Here is a 20,608-nt window from a genome sequence, read left to right on the forward strand (position 1 = left end):
ACTACGTATGGCTTTCCACTAAACCAGGGTGTTGGAACGGAATGTTTTTCGTTCTGGTTTTAGTTTATTTCCACTGAAGAAAGTTCCGTTCCGGTTCTGCTCCGGAACAAAAAAAAAATGTTCCGTAACCGTTCATAACGGTTTTGGTTCGCACGTAAAACTTTTCAAGCACAGTAACGATAAAAACATAGTATTTATTTTTCTCAATAATTTGAGAATAGCTTTCTCAATATATTTCTCAAATATTTTTCTCTCAATTTACTTGTCTATGCACGCGGTAACCGTTTTGCGCGTGGTTTGACATGGTAGCGCGAAAGTGATGCGGCTGACGACGAGGGCTTGCACTAGTCGTATCGTCCTGGGTGAGGCCGCCCTTGCTTCGTGGTATTCAGGCTATTATGAATGCTGAGATCATGCCCAGTGCCATGAGTCAAGGCACTGAGCATGATCTCAGAAGTAGCACGTCATCGAGTGTACCCACCGAAATGCGAGACCGCTGTTTTCCGATAAAACGAACTTAAACGAACATAAACGAACGATAAAGCTTCGGTAACAAAGCGTTGTACCCGTAGAAAACGACACGATGAGCTCTTCAGGGCGAAAGCCCTGGGTTTTGCTAGGATCCCGATGTGCTGATGTACCGAACAGCAGGCTTAGATTAGTGGAGCGCTCGACCGGCTATCACTCGCACTATCACTGCCTGAGATACGGACTTAGGCGGACCCCTAAGATAAGCACAAATTCTCACGTTGCCTGACGTCGATTGCTGCGGATTGCCGACTTTCCCCTTGAACAAAAAAACGATCAAGAATATTTCGGTTTCACTCCGGAACAAAATAATACATAACGTTTCGGTTACGTTTTTGTACCGGTCAAAAATATAGTTCTTTTTCGTTTTTCGTTTTTCGTTTTTGTTTTCGTTCCGTTCCGACACACTCTGACTAAACTGCTATCGCAGTCGAAGCTTCGCCTTTCGGGCGCAACTGCGACTTTTTCCAATATCCGTAACTGTGCAATACAGTAATGTCGTATGAGCATTCGTTACATCATCCCGTAGTGTAACAATCAATGTTGAAGTCGCATCTCACTCCTAGCTATAAGTGATGGGCTATAATCGAACAACGAATGCCGCTGAAGCCAATGTTTCGACAAGGAGACCCCCCCCCCCCCCCCCCCCCCCCCTTTGTCTTCCTCAGGGCGCTGACAAAGACAAGTCTACGCGTCGAAACGGTCCTTCGGCGACGTTCCTCGTTCTGACACTGTTAATCACTTCAAGCCTCCATGTTTCTGTGAACGGCACGCGCGCTTCCAGTGCGCCAAACAACCAACACTGGTTCAATCACGCCTGCTCTATGCCAGCGCTTGCTGCACGCCGCGTACCGACGCGCCGCTATATGCACGTGTGCTTAGCTTCAACAGCCAGGGGAAGGACGTTTATTTCAGAACGATTGAAACAGAAACATATCTATTTATTACAGAAAATATGAGAGCATCTGTTTACATACAGGGAAATTGGAACTTGCTCACAAAAAATTCGAATAGTCGTCCACAGCCGAAACACCGCACAGAGTACATACAAATTAGGACGCGTCAGTAGCTACTTTGTTCGGCCATCCTTATATTGCCATACAGTACTACAAAGCACTGGAAATGAAGAGCAAAACAGGATGGCAAAAAACAAAATGTACAGAACCGAACAATAACTAGTGTCAATGTAAGCGAACGGCTTAATGCTCATAGAAAACCATTAACCTTGTTATAGGAATAATCCGCTTGAAGGCGTATACTTGCTGCCATTGTTGAGCCAGGCGATGGCACACCAGGCGCAGTTGTATACTGACTGAGAAGTTGAAGTCTAAGGGTCGTCCATGGGAGCAAATGACAGAACGCACCGAAATTAGGGCACCGATTGGTAGCGCCATGACGCACGTCGATATATATATATATATATATATATATATATATATATATATATATATATATATATATATACAGGAGACCGCCATGTGGCTATTATATATATATATATATATATAGAGAGAGAGAGAGAATGGCCACACAGTTGCAGCTTCCCGGCACCTGTAGCTTATGCAACTGTAAGCTTTACCGGGAAACGCTTGCGGCGAATGCTATGTGCGAGGGCGAGCTTTTATTGCTATAGCAATTATATGGACACTCCAAGCTCATTTCTGCCGTCGCCGTCGTCGTCACCGTGAGGTTCTGTTTAAAGTCCAATGGCGATAGAATCGTCACCGCGCGCCGTATGCTGTATGTGCGGATGAAAGCGCGCGAGGTACGCGCGATTTCACGGAGAGCGAACGCACGGCGGAGAGCAAACGTGAGCGTCGCGCGAAACGCCGTGAAAGGTGAAGCATCAACCGCAATTGATGCTTCACCTTTCGGGAGAGACTGCGATTTTCTTGGTTCTTTTTATTGCGATAGCAATTATATGGACACTCCAAAGCAGATTTCTGCCGTCGGCGTCGCCGTCGCCGTCGCCGTGAGGTTCCGTATGACGTCAATGGAGATGAAATCGTCGCCGCGCGCCGCCGAACGCTGTATGTGCGAGTAAAAGGGCGCGAGGGACGCGCGCTTTCACGGGGAATGAACGCACGGCGGAGAACAAACGCGCGTTCTGTGCCGTGCTCCATTAAGGGCTGCAGAAGTAGGCGTCTCTTTCCTCCTTTACAATCACCATATATGTAGAGCAAACGCGCCTTCTTATGACGCACAAAAGGCCGTGGGGGGGGAGGGGGGGGGGCAGGGAAGGGAGGCGACGTTTAGCTGCGGCACCAAGTGCCTATTTATATCAGAGGCTCCGGCAACAGTCACCAACGCCGCACGCATTTTGTGCGAACGCGGGCAAAACGCCGACGGCATCGACAACAGTGCTGTGTGTTGCCGGTGCTGCTGCATGTCCAAGTTTGTACAGCGGATAAAACTACTATTCTTACTCCGTATAGCTCTCTACTAAGTTGCTATCGCAATTGATGCTTCGCCTTTCGGGTGAAACTGCGACAACTTTTTTCTTTCTCCCGCATGGCCGGCGCCGCCGCTGTTGCGGATGCGTGGAGGTGAGCGCCATATGGTGGTGCTTCAAGGAACCCAGCGGCCCACGCGGGGCGCGCCCCCCCCCGTCGATTGGCTGTGACCACGTGACCTTTTGTACCATCTCCGGCCACGCCACCGGATTTTCTGCTTCATGGACCGTATATTGCTTTCGCATTAAAAATGGGGCTCCAATCCACGCTGTGAAGGTGGTTGGCGAGCGAAGCTGTGGTATCACCTGCGCTGGTAGACCAATGTGACGTAGCCTCGAACTGGGTCCAGACGAGCCTCAACACGACGCCGTTGGACATACCAGCGCCTCCTGTATTTTAGAGGCGAAGCTCCTTAGGGTGTGGGTCGTTCCCTCCTCTGTAGTAGTAGTAGTAGTAGTAGTAGTAGTAGTAGTAGTAGTAGTAGTAGTAGTAGAAGTAGTAGTAGTAGTAGTAGTAGTAGTAGTAGTAGTAGTGTAGTAGTAGTAGTAGTATGTAGCCACCTCTAGTTTATGAATTGCTCAATAGATGGCGTTGTGTGTCCGTTCACTAGAAGTCCGTAGCTCTGGTTGGCATGGAGACCGCTATGCATGTATGTATACGCATATATACTTATATATGTATATGTATAGCATAACCGGAAGCCGACTTTTGCTTCCGTTTCCACTTCCGGTTCCGCTTCCGGTTCCGGAAGCCAGCTTCCGGCTTCCGGAGAACGCTTCCGGCGTTTTTCTTTCTCCTCCGTAGCTAGGTGCGCTGCGGTGCCCAAGGGCGTTCGTTCCCGACGCTCGTTCTCTTTCTCTCGTTCCCGACGCGCGCTCTCTTTCTTTCTCGTCCGTAGCTAGGGGCGCTGCGGTGCCCAAGGGCGTTCGTTCCCGACGCTCGTTCTCTTTCTCTCGTTCCCGACGCGCGCCCTCTTTCTTTCTCGTCCGTAGCTAGGGGCGCTGCGGTGCCCAAGGGCGTTCGTTCCCGACGCTCGTTCTCTTTCTCTCGTTCCCGACGCGCGCTCTCTTCTTTCTCGTCCGTAGCTAGGGGCGCTGCGGTGCCCAAGGGCGTTCGTTCCCGACGCTCGTTCTCTTTCTCTCGTTCCCGACGCGCGCTCTCTTTCTTTCTCGTCCGTAGCTAGGGGCGCTGCGGTGCACAAGGGCGTTCGTTCCCGACGCTCGTTCTCTTTCTCTCGTTCCCGACGCGCGCTCTCTTTCTTTCTCGTCCGTAGCTAGGGGCGCTGCGGTGCACAAGGGCGTTCGTTCCCGACGCTCGTTCTCTTTCTCTCGTTCCCGACGCGCGCTCTCTTTCTTTCTCGTCCGTAGCTAGGGGCGCTGCGGTGCCCAAGGGCGTTCGTTCCCGACGCTCGTTCTCTTTCTCTCGTTCCCGACGCGCGCTCTCTTTCTTTCTCGTCCGTAGCTAGGGGCGCTGCGGTGCAGAAGGGCGTTCGTTCCCGACGCGCGTTCTCTTTCTCTCGTTCCCGACGCGCGCTCTCTTTCTTTCTCGTCCGTAGCTAGGGGCGCTGCGGTGCCCAAGGGCGTTCGTTCCCGACGCTCGTTCTCTTTCTCTCGTTCCCGACGCGCGCTCTCTTTCTTTCTCGTCCGTAGCTAGGGGCGCTGCGGTGCCCAAGGGCGTTCGTTCCCGACGCTCGTTCTCTTTCTCTCGTTCCCGACGCGCGCTCTCTTTCTTTCTCGTCCGTAGCTAGGGGCGCTGCGGTGCCCAAGGGCGTTCGTTCCCGACGCTCGTTCTCTTTCTCTCGTTCCCGACGCGCGCTCTCTTTCTTTCTCGTCCGTAGCTAGGGGCGCTGCGGTGCCCAAGGGCGTTCGTTCCCGACGCTCGTTCTCTTTCTCTCGTTCCCGACGCGCGCTCTCTTTCTTTCTCGTCCGTAGCTAGGGGCGCTGCGGTGCAGAAGGGCGTTTGTTCCCGACGCGCGCTCTCTTTCTATCTCGTTCCCGACGCGCGCTCTCTTTATCTCTCGTCCGTAGCTGTGGTTTACCCGAATGATCCCCCGGTGCTTCGCCCACTCATCATCATTCACTTCGTGGATATGTTGGATTTTTTTTCAATGCCAGCCAGATGCGGCCGATCCAACGGTTGACCACCCTCTCCGATCGCCCTTTCATACTCTCTCCCGTGGGCTAGCGCTCGCGCCTGCTTTACGGTCGTGGGGGAGAGTACGCTCTGGGTGGGGCCTCACGACGAAAATCAGAGGAAGTAACCCTGACAGATGCGTGAAGCGTCTAGATTATTTCCTGCAGAATGGCAGCAGCGCACGCTCAGACGCACGCTTGACGCAAGCAGTCGTACCCTCTGGGTAGCGTCACATAGCGGCAACTCACTGAACTAAGGTGCACCAACGGCTCCCATTGTGGAGCGAGCGAATAAACTGATATTGAAAAAATAGAGGAGGCGCTGGACAAACTGATGTTGTCCCTTTCATCGCTCATCGTGTTCGCGCTGCGCGTTAGGCGCCCTAACTGTGCGTGTCTTGCTTTGGGCAGAAACCGCAGCGTGCTGCATACCCTAAGCACGACGCCGTTGTGCATACATATAGACATTGCTGTACGCATGGCTTTTCCATAGCGCTATCACAACTGAAATGAAGTCAGTCGCTAGGCGGGTTGTTCTTGTACATATTGACGCAGTGTGGAAAACTCGAGGAACAAACGCACTTATCAGCATGGAGCTGCAACGAGAACGGACTGTTTCAATACCGCCGCGCGCTGGTCACTGCTGCTTCTTCTGCTTCCTCGCTGTGTCTCCTATAAGTGCCAATGTATCTTCTTGTCGCCGTCTTTGACGCAGTACAGACGCGGCGTTTCCCTCCATTCCAAGGGAAGCATCGTCCCAACGCGCAACTTAAGCGTGTGCATGCACGAAACAATAAAACGTGAGTCACTTGGACAAGTACGGAAGCAGAAGCAGCAGTTCTGGTTCGTCGCGCTGCTGTCGTGAAATGGTAAATGTATCGATGACTCTCAAGAATGCAGCGTCCGTGTCCTTATCCTCGGTGACTCACTCGCTGCTGCTGCCGCTCTTCCTCACGCCAGCGTTTCGACAGCGAGTGTCCGCGCTCATCGAGTGAGATGCGTTTATGTTTGCCTGTGCGCGTGAAAGTGCGACTTTTATTATTCGTTGCCGTCTAAGCACCTATGCCACCAACGATGGTGGCAACGTTAGTATGGCAGCGATGGTGATGCGACTAGTACATGGGACTACATGGGCTAAAAAGCATTATACGTGTGTTTCCATGATGTCCTGCAAGAACTAGATAATTATCTGAGTTTATATTTACACGGCAAGTAGGGAAATGCACTGAAATGTTGCAAACTGCGTGACTTATTCATTATCTAACTAAATATTATCAATCCCTCGCTTCTTGTATAATTATAATAGTTTTATAAAACGTTTTGAAAGCATCGCTACTCGGATGGCAGGACTATAGGGCGTAGAATGGATGTATTTTTATAAAATGGGTGTCGTGTTATGGGCTACCAGTGCAGAAGCATTGGAGGATGTAGGGCATTTACACTTTTTCTATCAAATTACTCATACAAGATTTCCAAAGCATCACAAGTCTATTTTCGGGAGCACACAGTAAAGTGACCGTATGTCCAAAAAGATGTCCACGTGTCACAACATTACCATTTTGAAGGGTCATCTTATGGGGGCCGGGTGGACAAAGTTTCAAGAGCTTAAGATAATTACAGCTTTACAATTAGAATTACAGTTATAATGAAAGCAATGCTATGGCTGATGTGGGAAGAGAGATCAACTTTTCTGGCTTGATTGTAACATTTGCAAATAATCATTCAAGTATCAACTTCTTTCGTTATTGATGGGTTACAGTAGATGCTCACGGTGTCATTGGTGAACTAGACGAATAATTTTGTTTGTTTTCAACAGATTATGGGCAGGTTATGTGTGATGTGTAGACAACGTTCAGAATGTGTTAGTTAAATTACTTATGGAGCTGCTCCAGAGGGTCTTAAAGAGTGTTGTAAGGATGACGTATAGTTCACCTACCTTTCAGGAATAACTAGAAACCGCTGCCAACATCACATTTTGCGTAAATAGGGAATACGTTATGGCATTATGGATGAAGTAGGGTCCTTGCTAAAAGTTACTTACGTTCTGGAAAGCGTTATTCCCGGACAATGTTCCAAGTGGTTGACTAATGTGCAGCTAATGGTTTAAAGTCTGTGGCTAACTTGTAGTCAATGGGAAATTGCTCATGCAACTGCTAGAGAGAAACCGGGGTCCTATTCTCGGACGATCACTTTCGGGGATACTATTCCCTTCGCGCGACGTAGGGCTCAACGATCCAGTCAGTTCGTTCGGTTTTGCTCACCGAGTAAATAAGCTCGCACTGAAATTGATCCAGTCAGTTGCTCACCGAGTAAATAAGCTCACACTGAAATTGATATCGTCGAAAGCGACCGTTCGAGAATATATCATCTGTCTCCACGTAAGTACTACAGAGGAGAGTGCTATTAGCTCCTTTCGTCCCATGGCTCGTCCCTAGCCCAGCTGGACTATACACGACATCGGATAAATACCCGAGAATATTCGCCCTCGCCGTTCATATTTCGTGGCGCTTTAAGAAAATGACTGTGCCAACAACCTCCTTGAGAAAGCCTGAAGGGGCCTGTGGAACATCAGTGAGAGCCGACGACACTACTCCCGATTCAGCCTAGAATACAATTTCATTCATTCATTCATTCATTCTTTATTATTAGAACATAAAATATACAATCTGAGTAATTTGTCAGCCCGCCAAAGCCAAGTTGCTTTTGAGCGGGACAGGGCAGTGCTTTGGCCTGAATTGCGAGTCGCACATATATTTCTGCTAGGGATTTCTGCACCTTTTCCAGATCCTTTGTATCGAGCCCCTTATCTAGGTAGGCCATATCGAAATGTATCTAAACGGATTCGCAGAACTTCACGAGCGCGCCTTAACGCACACGTCAAGAGCTGCATTGTATATAGATCGATAGCGATGTGAACGCCCCCTTTTATAGCGTGCGCGTAAAACGAGGTATTTATTGTTAATGATAAAGTAAAAGAGAGCTGTCTTTTCTTTCCTCGCCACACGTATATAACAATGATTAGGAATTTTATTTTCGTTGAATGGAATCAAACTGTGTTTTTTTTCATTAGAAAACGGGTTTTCATACTCAATGATTGTTCCCCATTCACATGGTGGCGCTTCAATCGCTGCTACCGCAACCGTCATTGCTGAGGTCCGTGAGAATTGGTTCTGGGGTGCTATGCAGGATTCGCCGAGTTTCTCGCTCGCACGAGTTTTACCCGAGTTTTCTCGATGGCAGACAGTGAACGGAGATAGCAAAGAACGCGCAAGAACAGCAGGCAGAAGAAATTTCGAGATAAAGCCGCGTATGACAACACAAGCGCACCCTGCGCCGCACACTGCCTCCGTGTTTCAAGCACAGAAGACTGCACAACGAAACACGCCAGCGCCGCGTATTGTTATCAACGTATTATCGCAATTTAGCAATACCGTCACTGTCCCGCCATCTATCTGCACACTTGCCATGAGCCGCTTGCCACGCCTTTCTCGGGCGCGTCAAGGGGCTCTATTCTGGACACGCATGGCGGCTGCACGGCCGCCATTATCCGCCATCTTGGCTGTCTTATTGGCTGCCCAGAGGTCACGTGTTTTGAAATTTGTGCCAGGAAACGGAAGTTCTGCAAAATGAAATTTTGCGTTTTCGTCAGAATGACGAAACGTGACGTGGAGCTGCAAATTTTATCGAGTAATACTATTTTGTGGTCCTTGGCACCTATATTGCGACTTTAATGCTTTAAAAAGAAAGTGTACGGTAGCGCGCAGAAGCTCGTGCAATGCATCTGCAATTTCGCGAATATGTGGTGGCGTTCCAAGATAGCCGGCATGTCAGCTTGTTCATTGGCTGAAGGAATATACCGTGAGGAGCGTCACAGGAAGGGCCGTTTCGTAAACGTCAATTTGACGTTGCGTGACGTTGCGCTGGGCCGCCATTGCAGAGATTTTCCGCCATAATTTGTGGTGCTTCGAGCCGCGCGAATTATGGTAATGAGCGGCCATATGCAATGGCAGTGGAGAGGCATGCGTATCGCCGCATTTTCCCTGTCATTTGGGGCCATAAAAATCTTTTGTTCACAACGCGTGCTCATAGAATTTGCATCACTCTCTGGTGGTGTGGGCATTTGTGTTTTGCACTATCATTTTTATTAAAAACACGTTTATTTGAAATAATATTGGTTGAAACTAGCAAACTTTCTGCGACTTTTTGCACTTTTCACTATTGCGTTTGTATTGTAATCAACATTAATGACTTTTCGCGTCATCAAAGGCTATGACAACGGTGACTTTTTAATTTATAAAAAGAAATGTACGCAAGGCGGCGCCTTGAAGTTTCCTCTCGCTGTGTGAGTAAGCAGCGAAGTTCACAAGAGATGGCAGTGCCGGCGCTTGCGTCACTCAAGCGGATATCTGTGGCGCGCGCAACGCTATCGATGATATTCGGCCGCTTCTCAGCCAGACGAGTCGGGCGGAGTCACTTGCGGTTCACGAGATAGCGATAACGCGGCCTAGAGCGTGCGCTGATCATCACTGGCAGGTCGCGTATGTTGTCTCAAGGTAGAGGGCAAGCGCGTGGGCGCCAATATACGATGACTCATTCAGTTTCCCGAGGACACGCATCCTAACTAATGAAGCAAACGACAGCCTGCGCGCATGCAGACGACGGAAGCGAGAAACGATTTTGATGGAATAATCGTACGCTTTGAGCTAGCTGCTTTATTTTTACTGGGGAGGAAAACTGTTTTGCTTTATCAACCACGCTAGGTTCAATGCCTACATTACAGTTTCTTAGGCGAAACGTCAAATTTGCGTCACGTTACGAAAGCAAATCGGGGCTATGGGCGCCATTTTGTAAGCGTCGCGCCTACGTCACGCCTCGAAGAAAATGACGGAATGTCCAGAATAGCGGCTAACCCTTATAAAAATGACTATTGAAATGTTGTTGGCATATTGTTGAGGAATTGTTGACACAATATCCTTTCAATAATGTCTCAATAGTTATTGAACGTACACAACAATACCTCAACAATAATGTTGTTGAGCGCTTCACAACAGTAAAGTCATTGACTAATTGTTGTTGACATATTGTTGAATAATGTTGAGTACTATTGAGAATTTTTGAGCAATATTGACATTAAATATATATCTGAAACACACACATGTAGACGTGTATGTGTTTTACACAAATATATTGTTTTATTGTTCACCTAATCACCACTAAATATATAGAGATAGAGTGTCACATAACTTGAACCAAATGCCTATCTCTCGAGTCGTAACTGGGGGAGCTTGTGGCAAGACGACGCTGCCGCAGGCGTTCCGCTTCGTTTGCCCTAAATTCAGGGTCGGCGGCTCTTCGCTGACGTTTCGCCTGGGCTTCGGAAGCCGTCACGCTAGAATCAGCATGCTAGAATCGGACGACAAGCTTCGCTTACTAGAATCGGACGACAAGCTATGCTTACGTAAGATATGCCCTTGCTTACGTAAGATGCTTACGGCGACAAGCTTTGCTTTCAGATTTAAATTCAATGTCAATATTGCTCAACACTTCTCAATAATACTCAACATTATTCAACAATATGTCAACAACAATTAGTCAATGACTTTACTGTTGTGAAGCACTCAACAATATTATTGTTGAGGTATTGTTGTGTACGTTCAATAACTATTGAGGCATTATTGAAAGGATATTGTGTCAACAATTCCTCAACAATATGCCAACAACATATCAATAGTCAGTACTCCATTTTCTCGACAGAGGAAGGGCTGTTAACTTTGTCTCTTTGGGCCCCACGTATGACAAGGGCAGTTCAAGGAAGCGTTACAGGTCCCCGTTCCCACAGGGGATATGTGCCATTGAGCTTGGACCCTTTCTGCACTGCCTCCAGGATCGGCCCACATGAAACGGGTGCCATTGATCTTGGACCCTTTCTGCACTGCCTCCAGGATCGGCCCACTTTATCTGCCCCTGTATCTATCTGCCTTTTGAGCGTCGCTATTGGAAATGACAAAACTTCAGCATAATAGAAGTTACAGCTTGAGTGATATTGTCAAGAAACATTGGGAAGAACTCGCAAGCAATATTTTTTTGTAATTTGTTTGGAGAGTAACTAGCATGTGTAGTAAAGGGCTGGTGCCAGAGACCGCCTTTTTTCAAGTTTGACTGCTTGCTCGGATGATGTCGTTTTGTTCTCGCAACTTGTCATAATTGTTTTTGATGTGTGGCAAAGCCAGTGTCAAGCAGACACCATTTACTATTTTGTTTGCTCATATGTTTTGCTTATATCAAGTAGAATGCATTGCATGTACGGTACGCTATATTGCACTCTACGTCCATGCCACAGTTGTACTCGTGCCTACGGGTGACAAAATTTCCTTTTCAACTTGCCGGCATGTTCTCGTTTTGATTGCCCGGATAACATCTTTGGCTTTTGGCTCAAGGTCACTTGAAGATCGCCGACAACGGGAGCTAAAAGCATTTCATGCTTAAAAGAGTAGGCAACCTTAAACTTTGACTTAGGTGTTTCTTTTTGGCACTCGCATCCCGGCGTTGGTGTTCTGTGCTTTGGTAAGCAGTAATAAGTGATTTCTGATCAATTATAATTATTCCAGACACTTCAGTAACTCAACTTGAACTAAGCTTATGCTTTGATATCATGTCTATAAAGAAACGGATGGATTTTACGCTGTACTACTTTGTTTCTTTTTTTCCTGATTTATTTTTAATCTGGTCTCAGCTAATTAGTTATAATTATCCCAGACACTTCAGCAAGTCAGCTTGCAACAAAACTTGTGCTTTGATATCATATCTATAATGAAAGTCATGAATTCTGAACTGAACCATTGTTTTTTTCTATTTTTCTGATTTACTTGGATTGCATCCCCGGTCGTCTCAGCTAATTAATTCTAATTATTCCAGACACTTCAGTAACTCAACTTATAGCTAAACTTATGCTCTGTTATCATATCTATAATGAAATTCTTGAATTTTGTACTGTACTATTTTTTTCGATTTATTTTCACCTCTTGATCATCTCAGGAGGTGAACCGTCCTGTCCAAAGAACAAATGGTACTGTCCAAAGAACAAATGGTACTGTCCAAAGAACAAATGGCACTCGACGCTCCTGCCACTAAAAACTCCCGATACAGCTTTCTATTGCTCAATACGTGCAACATAAAATTGATTTTTTTTCTTTTTCTTTTCTTTTTTCGAGCGTGAAAGAAGCCCGCGAATACACGCAAAATTGCCGCACAACTAGCCGCTCGAGGCACTATGCGTGTATCCGCGGGCTTCTTTCAGGCTCGGAAAAACACTTTTATGTACCACGTATTGGGCAACAGAAAGCTGTATCGGGAGTTTTTCCTGTTGCTCTGTAATTTTCTGATTGACACTTTTCAGCTAAATATAATATCTGCGAAGCTAATTATTTATTATTAATTGATTAATAATTATTAATTATAACGTTTATCTAATTATTTATCTAATGAAAAAAAAATGAGTATCTGTAAGCGACGGAAAACAACATTACCTTGGTTCTGTCCAGCTACGTGGCACTTGCCTATATTTAAGTGTCGGTGCAAGAAAGTTGGGACACCCTGGATATACTCGGTTTTCAAAATTATAGGCATTACGAAAATTTGTAAAAATCGCTTGTAGCAGCTAGCATAATTCTTATCACTTAGCTTGGTTATTCGAAGAAACGGACATTAGTAACACAAGAAATTGAAACTAATATTCTAATAATGAACAAAAAATGACTAATGAACTTCTTAGTTAATTATTTTACAAGACATATTTCAATATATGAATTGTAGCCGGTGAGTTTGCAAGACGCATCCACCTAAAATGAATTTCCAGTATAACACCAGTTTCGAGATATTATTGCCCAAAGTGTGGGACGAAATACATGGGCGTTTTAGTTACTTTTGTGCTTCAATGTATAAAACAGCATTTTGGTAAAAAAATAAGTGGAACAACAGTGCATATTTACGGCGAGTTTGATGGCGCATATCTCCAAACTGGTGTCATTCTGGAAATTCATAACAAGTGGATACGCCTGACAAGCTCACCGGCTCAAATTCGTAAATCGCAATATGTGTCGTAAAGTAATAAAATAAGAAGTTAATTAGCGATTTCTTCTTAATTAGTTGAATGTATGTTTCGATTGCTCGTGCTACTAATGTCCGATTCATCGATATTAACCCAGCTCAATGATAAGAATTATGCTACCTGCCACAGGCGATTTCTAAAAATTCCGTAAGGCTTAAAAATGACCACCCTGCATGTATATATATATATATATATATATATATATATATATATATATATATATATATATATATATATATATATACAGACACAAAATTGGAGCACGAGACAAACGTCCCAACAAGCAGTGACCAATGACCGATGATTGGGCACCTCCTGGATTCCCATCGGCTTCTATTGTAAGTGGCCAGTGCCCTGTCTGTGTCAGAAAACGGCATTGCCTCCATGTTAAATATGGGCAAGATGGTGGGAAAAGTAGTATGTAAGCATAATAAATAAATATGTTTTTGAAAGAGTGCGTTTCGTTTAGTTGTTAGCCCTTAGCGAACAATAGAATGAAACAAGTTTGGGTGATCTCTGCGACGTGGTGTCCATATTTTACATAAAAGCCTAGGTCTATTTTATAACACGTAGAGACGGGGTGCTGGCCAGTGTGCTGGGAAACTGCTTGTCCACCACGCACAATCTACGCTGTTATACTTTGCCGGTAGCAAATCGTAGCGCAGAAGCACAGGTACAAATGTTTAATCAATGGGACGGCATGCTGTCTACCGTTCGTCATGATGTCAAACTAACAAGCACGAACAGCGACAATTGTGTACGTTGCTGGTCCGTAGTTCATTTCGCGCCGGTTGCTTCACGTATTAAAATAAATATTTCTTTTTAATACAAACGATTAAAACTGTGCGCCCACACAGGGCGCGACATTTGCGACGTTTGAATTTTGCACTATTTCCCGCGCGCTCCGTACGTGACCGGCCGGCGCACTGCGTTACCGCGATAAAGAAAATAGTTCCTCAAGGAAGCTAAGCAGAAAATTTTCACACTCTTGCAAACCACAAAAATTGTTAAGAAATACCATTATATTACAAGATTTGTTAATAAATATGGCAATTCAAATCTATGAAAGCGTGGATTTGTATGCGCGTTTTTGTGTGAATGCGCGCTTGCGCTGTTGACTCTTTGGCGGATTCCGGAACTTTGTGCGTGCGGCGTACGTGTGCGGGTTGCGTGATGAGTTTACTGCGTTTTCTGTGCCCTTTGCCTCGCTGTGACATCTTTGGTATATTACAACTTATTGCTCGGTCTTAATGGGCTACACGTTGCCTCGAAGATCACCATGATCGCCTCCGACTCAGCCACATCGAAGGTGAGTGAGTGTTTCGAATTCCACTTGCTCGTTCATTGCGACGCTATCAGCAAAAGTGCGTACAGAGCCCGTGCGTGTCTTCCACGCGCCTCTGTGCTCGTTTTCATTACTAGTACTATCCTTCCGTTGCGAGAATTGGTTGTGCAGCACTAGATTTGTGATATTGAGCATGAAGTTTTGTCCTGATTTAACTTCACAGCGCGCTTGCGGCGACGTAAAGCAGCTATGTGGAGCCAGCTAAAACAGGGCATGTTGTGTCACGGCCGGGCTCGACTGGCGCGCGCGCTCGCTTCTTGCGAACGCGCGCGCCAGTCGAGCCCGGCCGTGGTTGTGCGCGCCACGATTTTTGGTACGGTGTTCCAGCACCGATTGAAATTAGCCTTATTAATGAGCGCTCGTGCTCTGCCGTTTTGGTGGGCAGCTATGTGGAGCCAGCTAAAACAGGGCATGTTGTGCGCGCCACGATGTTTGGTACGGTGTTCCAGCACCGATTGAAATTAGCCTTATTAATGAGCGCTCGTGCTTTGCCGTTTTCGTGGAAACAATGCGACGTGAAATAATCCGAACTGTACTGTAATCAAGTATATTTCGTTCGCGCAACGCCGTCCATTGACGTGCATCTACTACATGGCGTGTCGGGATCGGCGAAAATATGCGCGGGGCGTTTTGCCGTTCTAATGTATTCTGCTGCGCTGTTCGCTTCAGGATCGAGTGCCCAGAGTCCGCTGACACGCCGTGCGGTAGACACGCGCTGTGGCGCGATAATAATAAAGAATTGCAATGGCGTATATGTGATTCTATGTGATAGGTTAGATAAAAAAGGGCTGATGCCAGTGAATGCTGTGAAATCATCAGGCTATGTGTGGTTTGTTTTCCGCCGGTACGCGCGCGGTGAACTTTTTTTTTTAACCATTATCTCCCTTCGACGCCATCGAGTACTTCGCGCTAACGCCTTCGCGTAGGCGCTCTATATTCACGGAAGAGGCAGATTATGTGGGATGCTATGTTCTGCTTTAGTGGGATGTAACATTCAAAATAATGTCATCGTGTGAAGTTTCAGCCTTTGGCCCTTCAGTAACTGATTGATATAACCAAGTTCGAAAATCAGTAAAGGAACGAGATGCTTGGGCATATTTGCCGTGTCGTCCCAATGTGCTCCCACAGGCATGTAAGCGTTATCGACAAATGTCAAAAATTAGCAAGGCTTTTTATGAGATAGAAGCAGACAGCTATGTCAATAAGTTATTTTTGCTTTGAATTCACACACTAACGAGGAGAGAGAGTTAAAGGGGAGCGTATCCTTGTGATCTAAATGACGCTTTGCCATAAGCTTGGAACAATGGTTTGTTGGTGGAGCAGTTCTGTGGAATACTTAGAGAGTAAGCAAACTGCAGTAGCAGCAGTTATACGGGGAGTAAAAAAATGCAACACTGGTTTTATATGAACGAGCTACCTTTAAGATGTGGCCACAACAGTTCATGCAGTAGATGAGCAAAAATAATTTTAAAATTTAGGAGAGAAATTAAAAATAAATTATTTCCCCACCTCACACTGCCAGTGGCAAGAGCAGCCATGCTTTAATGTTTTCAATCAGTCATTTATATTCATCCATTTATGTCGGCCTAATCGTCCATGTAGATGTTTTGACTGTTGCTTTTGGGTTATCGTGGCGTCACATCTTAATACTGACATCTGTTTTCAGAATCAAAATGAGCCTGGAGACGCCACAGCCGGAATGCGAAAGGTGAATTCTTTGGCCATTCATCGTCTAGCGTGACCATGATCAAATGCACTGTTGCCAGGATAATGTATTGCTGGGAGATATTCTCCTTAAGATTTAGTAAAAATGGTAGCATTAAGTGTCTCCTTTGCGATTTTGCATAGCCTTTGATTTGCGAGTCGATTCATTTATTTGATGAGGTGGGCAGTTGGCACACCCTGTCTGTGTCTTATGTACACATTCAGCTGAGTAGGTCTGGGACACAGCAAGCGAATCTGATGTGTAGTGGTAATCGCATTAACGTCGACAGTTATCTTCCTGTTTGAGCTGCTTGCTACTGCTGCTTGCCAACACAAGCAGCAGTTGCTCACGATGGCGTGAAAGAGGTTCATTGAAGAATGGCACATATCCAAGCAGGTCCATCAGATGGTTATTAACCCACTTCCCGTCTACATAGCAGCCCTACCCATTAGGCCATTGACCACCAAGTGACACAAATTGGCTGGAAAATAGTTAGACACCCGAAAGTATGTGAAGTATCCTAAAAATGCTACTTGCATTAAAGTTTTCAATGCTTTGGTTTACTTACTATTTTATTTTGTACTGGGTGAGTCCTTGTTTTTCTGAAGCACATGGCATCCTAACAGCATAACAAGCTATGACATTAGTTTTAGTTGTTTTTATTAGTGACATTAGTTGACATTTTAGGTATGGAGCAGGCAGTGTTTCTGTGATTTATTCGGAGCGTGGCTGTTGTGTAAATAATCCTTAAACTACCTCACTAATATTATTTACCTAAACGTGCCGTTTCACATAGGTTGGAGAAGTGCTCATTCAGATGATCCTGGCACAGCTTGCCATGGTGGACCAGGCAAGTTTGCAAGGGCCTTGATTCACCATGTGTTCACAGAGAACCTCATGGGCCACTCACTTCTCGGAAACAACACCACCAATAGGCAAAAAGAGGCTCTTGGCCTATCAGGGTCAACGCTGTTATAGGCAAGTACCGTACATCCTTTTACCCATTGCATTTTTGCCTTCACATTTTATACTTGGAATTACCAGCTTGCTATTAGCACAACTAATGACTTTCAAGTAGCCTGTGTCTGCAACTACGTACTACAATAGCCTACTATTTGGAATGAATGTTCATTTGATCTCAAGTCTCTAACGCCTCCATACTAAAGTGCTAAATTTTAAAAGCAGCCTTAACTGCCAGAAGTGATTGGTGGCTCCAACTGACAAAGTTAGGTGTATTTGCGCATTAGTTGCACTACTTGACTGTCATTGCAATGAACAGTTGGAATGAAGCAACTACCAATCGGTATTACCAATCTGTGAAGCTTGCTACCAATCTGGTGCTATAGCGGGTGTGCTTAAGTAGCCTGAAAGTGTTGTTATAATATAGGAATTGTGGAGAAGCTATGCTCAAGTGCAGTTACTGCTCAACTCGAGGGACAGCACTTCCACCAAATTTCAGCAATCAATATGGCCCTCCAGATTCTGTAACGCGAAACATAGTGGTTTCACCTATTTCAACAGACCACATTGAATTAAAGTTGCTCCTGTCTTGAAGGAGGTCCATGTGGTGGCAGACAGTAGCCTTTAAGCAGAGGGAGCTTAAGTTACGGGGCATAATTGTTTGGTTGTTTCGATCAAAGCAACAATAGGAACAGTTGCCAAATTCGTTGTCAACATTGCTATGTTTAGCAATGTCCATTCATTCTAGGCACTCAACCAATTAAGATCCAATTTATCACATTGTATTGTAGGACGTGGAAAAAACAAAGGTATTTATTTGACTTTTCCTCACGTTCACATAAAATGATCAGTACTCAATAGGCCCTTGGCAGCTACTATATAAAGCTTTTTACAGAACATGAGGCATGTCCACAGCTCCCACTCTGAAATTGTTGGAAATGTCTCCTGCTTTCTTACTTCAAGGACTCACTTGCCTGTTTTCAGCGTTATTATAAACCAGTGCTCAAGTACTATGGGCTTAGATTTATCAAAGATTGAGTGAGCTTGTAGGTGTTCATGTTTAACCCTTTGAGGATCACATAATTTCGGGCAAACGTCCCCCAATTTAAGCGTTATATTTTTATTCTGGATTGTTCTTCAGTGACCTTTCCAGAAAAAAAATGGGTAAATAATTTTTTAGGTCACAAAGTGACAAAGGTGTCTTAGTGTCCGCTGTTTTACACCATGTTTATTGTAGCATGCAGGGCAAACTAGCATAATCACATTTTTTAAATGTAATGACACTCACAAAACATTGAACTAGGTGAATACTCCCAAACTACTGCAGTGATGGGCACCATAGAGTAAAGAGAAAGATCAGTTTTGGAAGAAGCCAAGGGGCAACAGCACAATCAGGATTTTTGTAGAAGTCGCAGAAGGTTACAGAATCTGTAATGTGATGCTTGGGGACACTTCATTCTCAAAAGGTATGCTTATTTATATGTTCTTTCGCCGCCTCATATTTATGGTCGTGACCACACGATTTGTTTCCACCACTCTACATGCATGGCAGTGACCCTCAAAGGATTAGCAGAGCCAGTCCACTTGCATATTTCTCTTGTAAGACTGAGCATTTCTTTGTATTTCTTCGCGTTTATTTGTGTTAGTGTAGCCAGGTCGGCGTGCAACTGCAGTAAATCCTCGTTATAAGCAGTATTTTGTTTTCAGTAGAGAGGCATAAGAATGGTCATCACGATGCGAGAAGTGCACTCCAGTAGCATATGAGCTCGTAAAACAAATTCAGATATACCACACTCAATTCTGGCCACATAACCGTATTTGGAGCAACTCCTGCAAGGAAAAGTTCAATAAAGTGCTGCACATTTTGATTATGATTGTTGAGAGAACTAATTTTAGTTGCCAGTAGTCTACCTTTAAGTTTTTTCACCAACAGTATGAAGTCTTTTTTCCACCATTTTGTTCCTAAGCAAGCAACATTCACATTTTCACATCAAGGATATTCATGAAGTTATTCTGCCACAGTGGGCGTTTCCTGTTTGCCTTCTGCATATTGTACTAAGTTGACTCCTCCGGTGCCACTCCACTTTGAAAGCTGGTCATTCTCTAGAATTGAACTCGTGCAAACTTGGAATAAACAAAACAAATGAAACAGTTTCATTATAACAGGGTGTACTGTATGTCGCACTTTTGCATGTGGAACATTGATCTTTAACGTCATGCTGTTTTTCCTTTTTTTACAGGCTTTCCCTGTGGCAAGTTTCCTGGGACAAACATGACCTACATTAAGAACACTCTGGCCTCATTTCTCGCAAGGGACCTGAAGTGTCCAGAAGAGCTCAAGTCTGTGGACAGTTCAAGTGTTGTGCACTTGCAGCCCTCAACATTTTTTTATTATTATGATGTTTCTAGTCACCTGAAAAGCCCAGGTTGGATGGTTCAGACACAAGTACTGTGTTGTGATTAATAATTAATTGCACAAGTGTTGCGCTTTGTACTTCAGTACATTTTACGCAAATCTTTAATATATTTCTACAAAAGCTAGTGTTTCTTGACTATTTTATTTCATAGGTATCTCGGGTCATTTCATGCCAAGACTGTTCCATGACGGCACACCATTTCAAGTTTGTTTGATAAAGTAAAAGTAGGCCCAGTGAGAAATTTTACAGAAAATTAGGTTTCATACGTAAACCAGAAAGTGGAATCTGTGCTATTGTCAGAGTGGTTCTGTTTAAGGAAAACTACATATTAACATTTGTTTGTAGTAATGGTTTATTTTGCTATTTGAAAACAGTGAGAATTAAGTGTTAAAGTTATGGTTTATTTTGCTATTTGAAAACAGTAAGAATTAAGTGTTAAAGTTTGCTTAAGTTCAGAGTGCAACAACAGTTCTCGGGCAAGGCAGCGATGTGCTTTCTTTCATGTATGCATGAAATCTGATTTCTTGCAAATTCTTTCATTCTAACTTGTTTTGCGGCACTCAAAAATTTTAAAAAAATTCCTCATGCCAGTTCAATTTAAGTCTTCCAGCAGGTAACTAATGGCCACTGTGCATCAGATAAAAATCTTAAGTAGTCAAAGTGAATAAATCGCTTGGTATGTAATGACCTGCCCAGGAACCTAATAATCATGGCAGAAAACGCAACTGGATCGTGCAACAAGCAATGCAGCACAATAAACTGCTCCCATGGCACAAGTTATTGTAATTACCATGTCGTTTCAGAGGTAGATAACGTTTAGTAAAATGGGCACACCATTTAACCAATAAATAAGAGTCTCAGTGGGTTCATGCAGATTGTGCCATGATTATTAAGTTACTGGCTACCAAATAGAGAAATCAAGTACATTTTAAATGGTATTTACTGTAATGCTTGTTATAAT

At 44.8% G+C, this 20,608-nt stretch overlaps 1 long non-coding RNA gene across 1 annotated transcript; it reads left to right on the top strand.

The window, feature by feature from the left end:
- The first annotated feature begins 14,372 nt into the window (after positions 1–14,372).
- Positions 14,373–17,244, top strand: LOC125942039 (uncharacterized). The gene is made up of 3 exons (XR_007464752.1): positions 14,373–14,529; positions 16,232–16,273; positions 17,067–17,244. It is a non-coding gene; the product is annotated as an uncharacterized LOC125942039 (long non-coding RNA).
- Positions 17,245–20,608: the final 3,364 nt, after the last annotated feature.

The sequence above is a fragment of the Dermacentor silvarum genome, unplaced genomic scaffold, assembly GCF_013339745.2.
Source record: "Dermacentor silvarum isolate Dsil-2018 unplaced genomic scaffold, BIME_Dsil_1.4 Seq9371, whole genome shotgun sequence".
NCBI lineage: Eukaryota > Metazoa > Arthropoda > Arachnida > Ixodida > Ixodidae > Dermacentor > Dermacentor silvarum.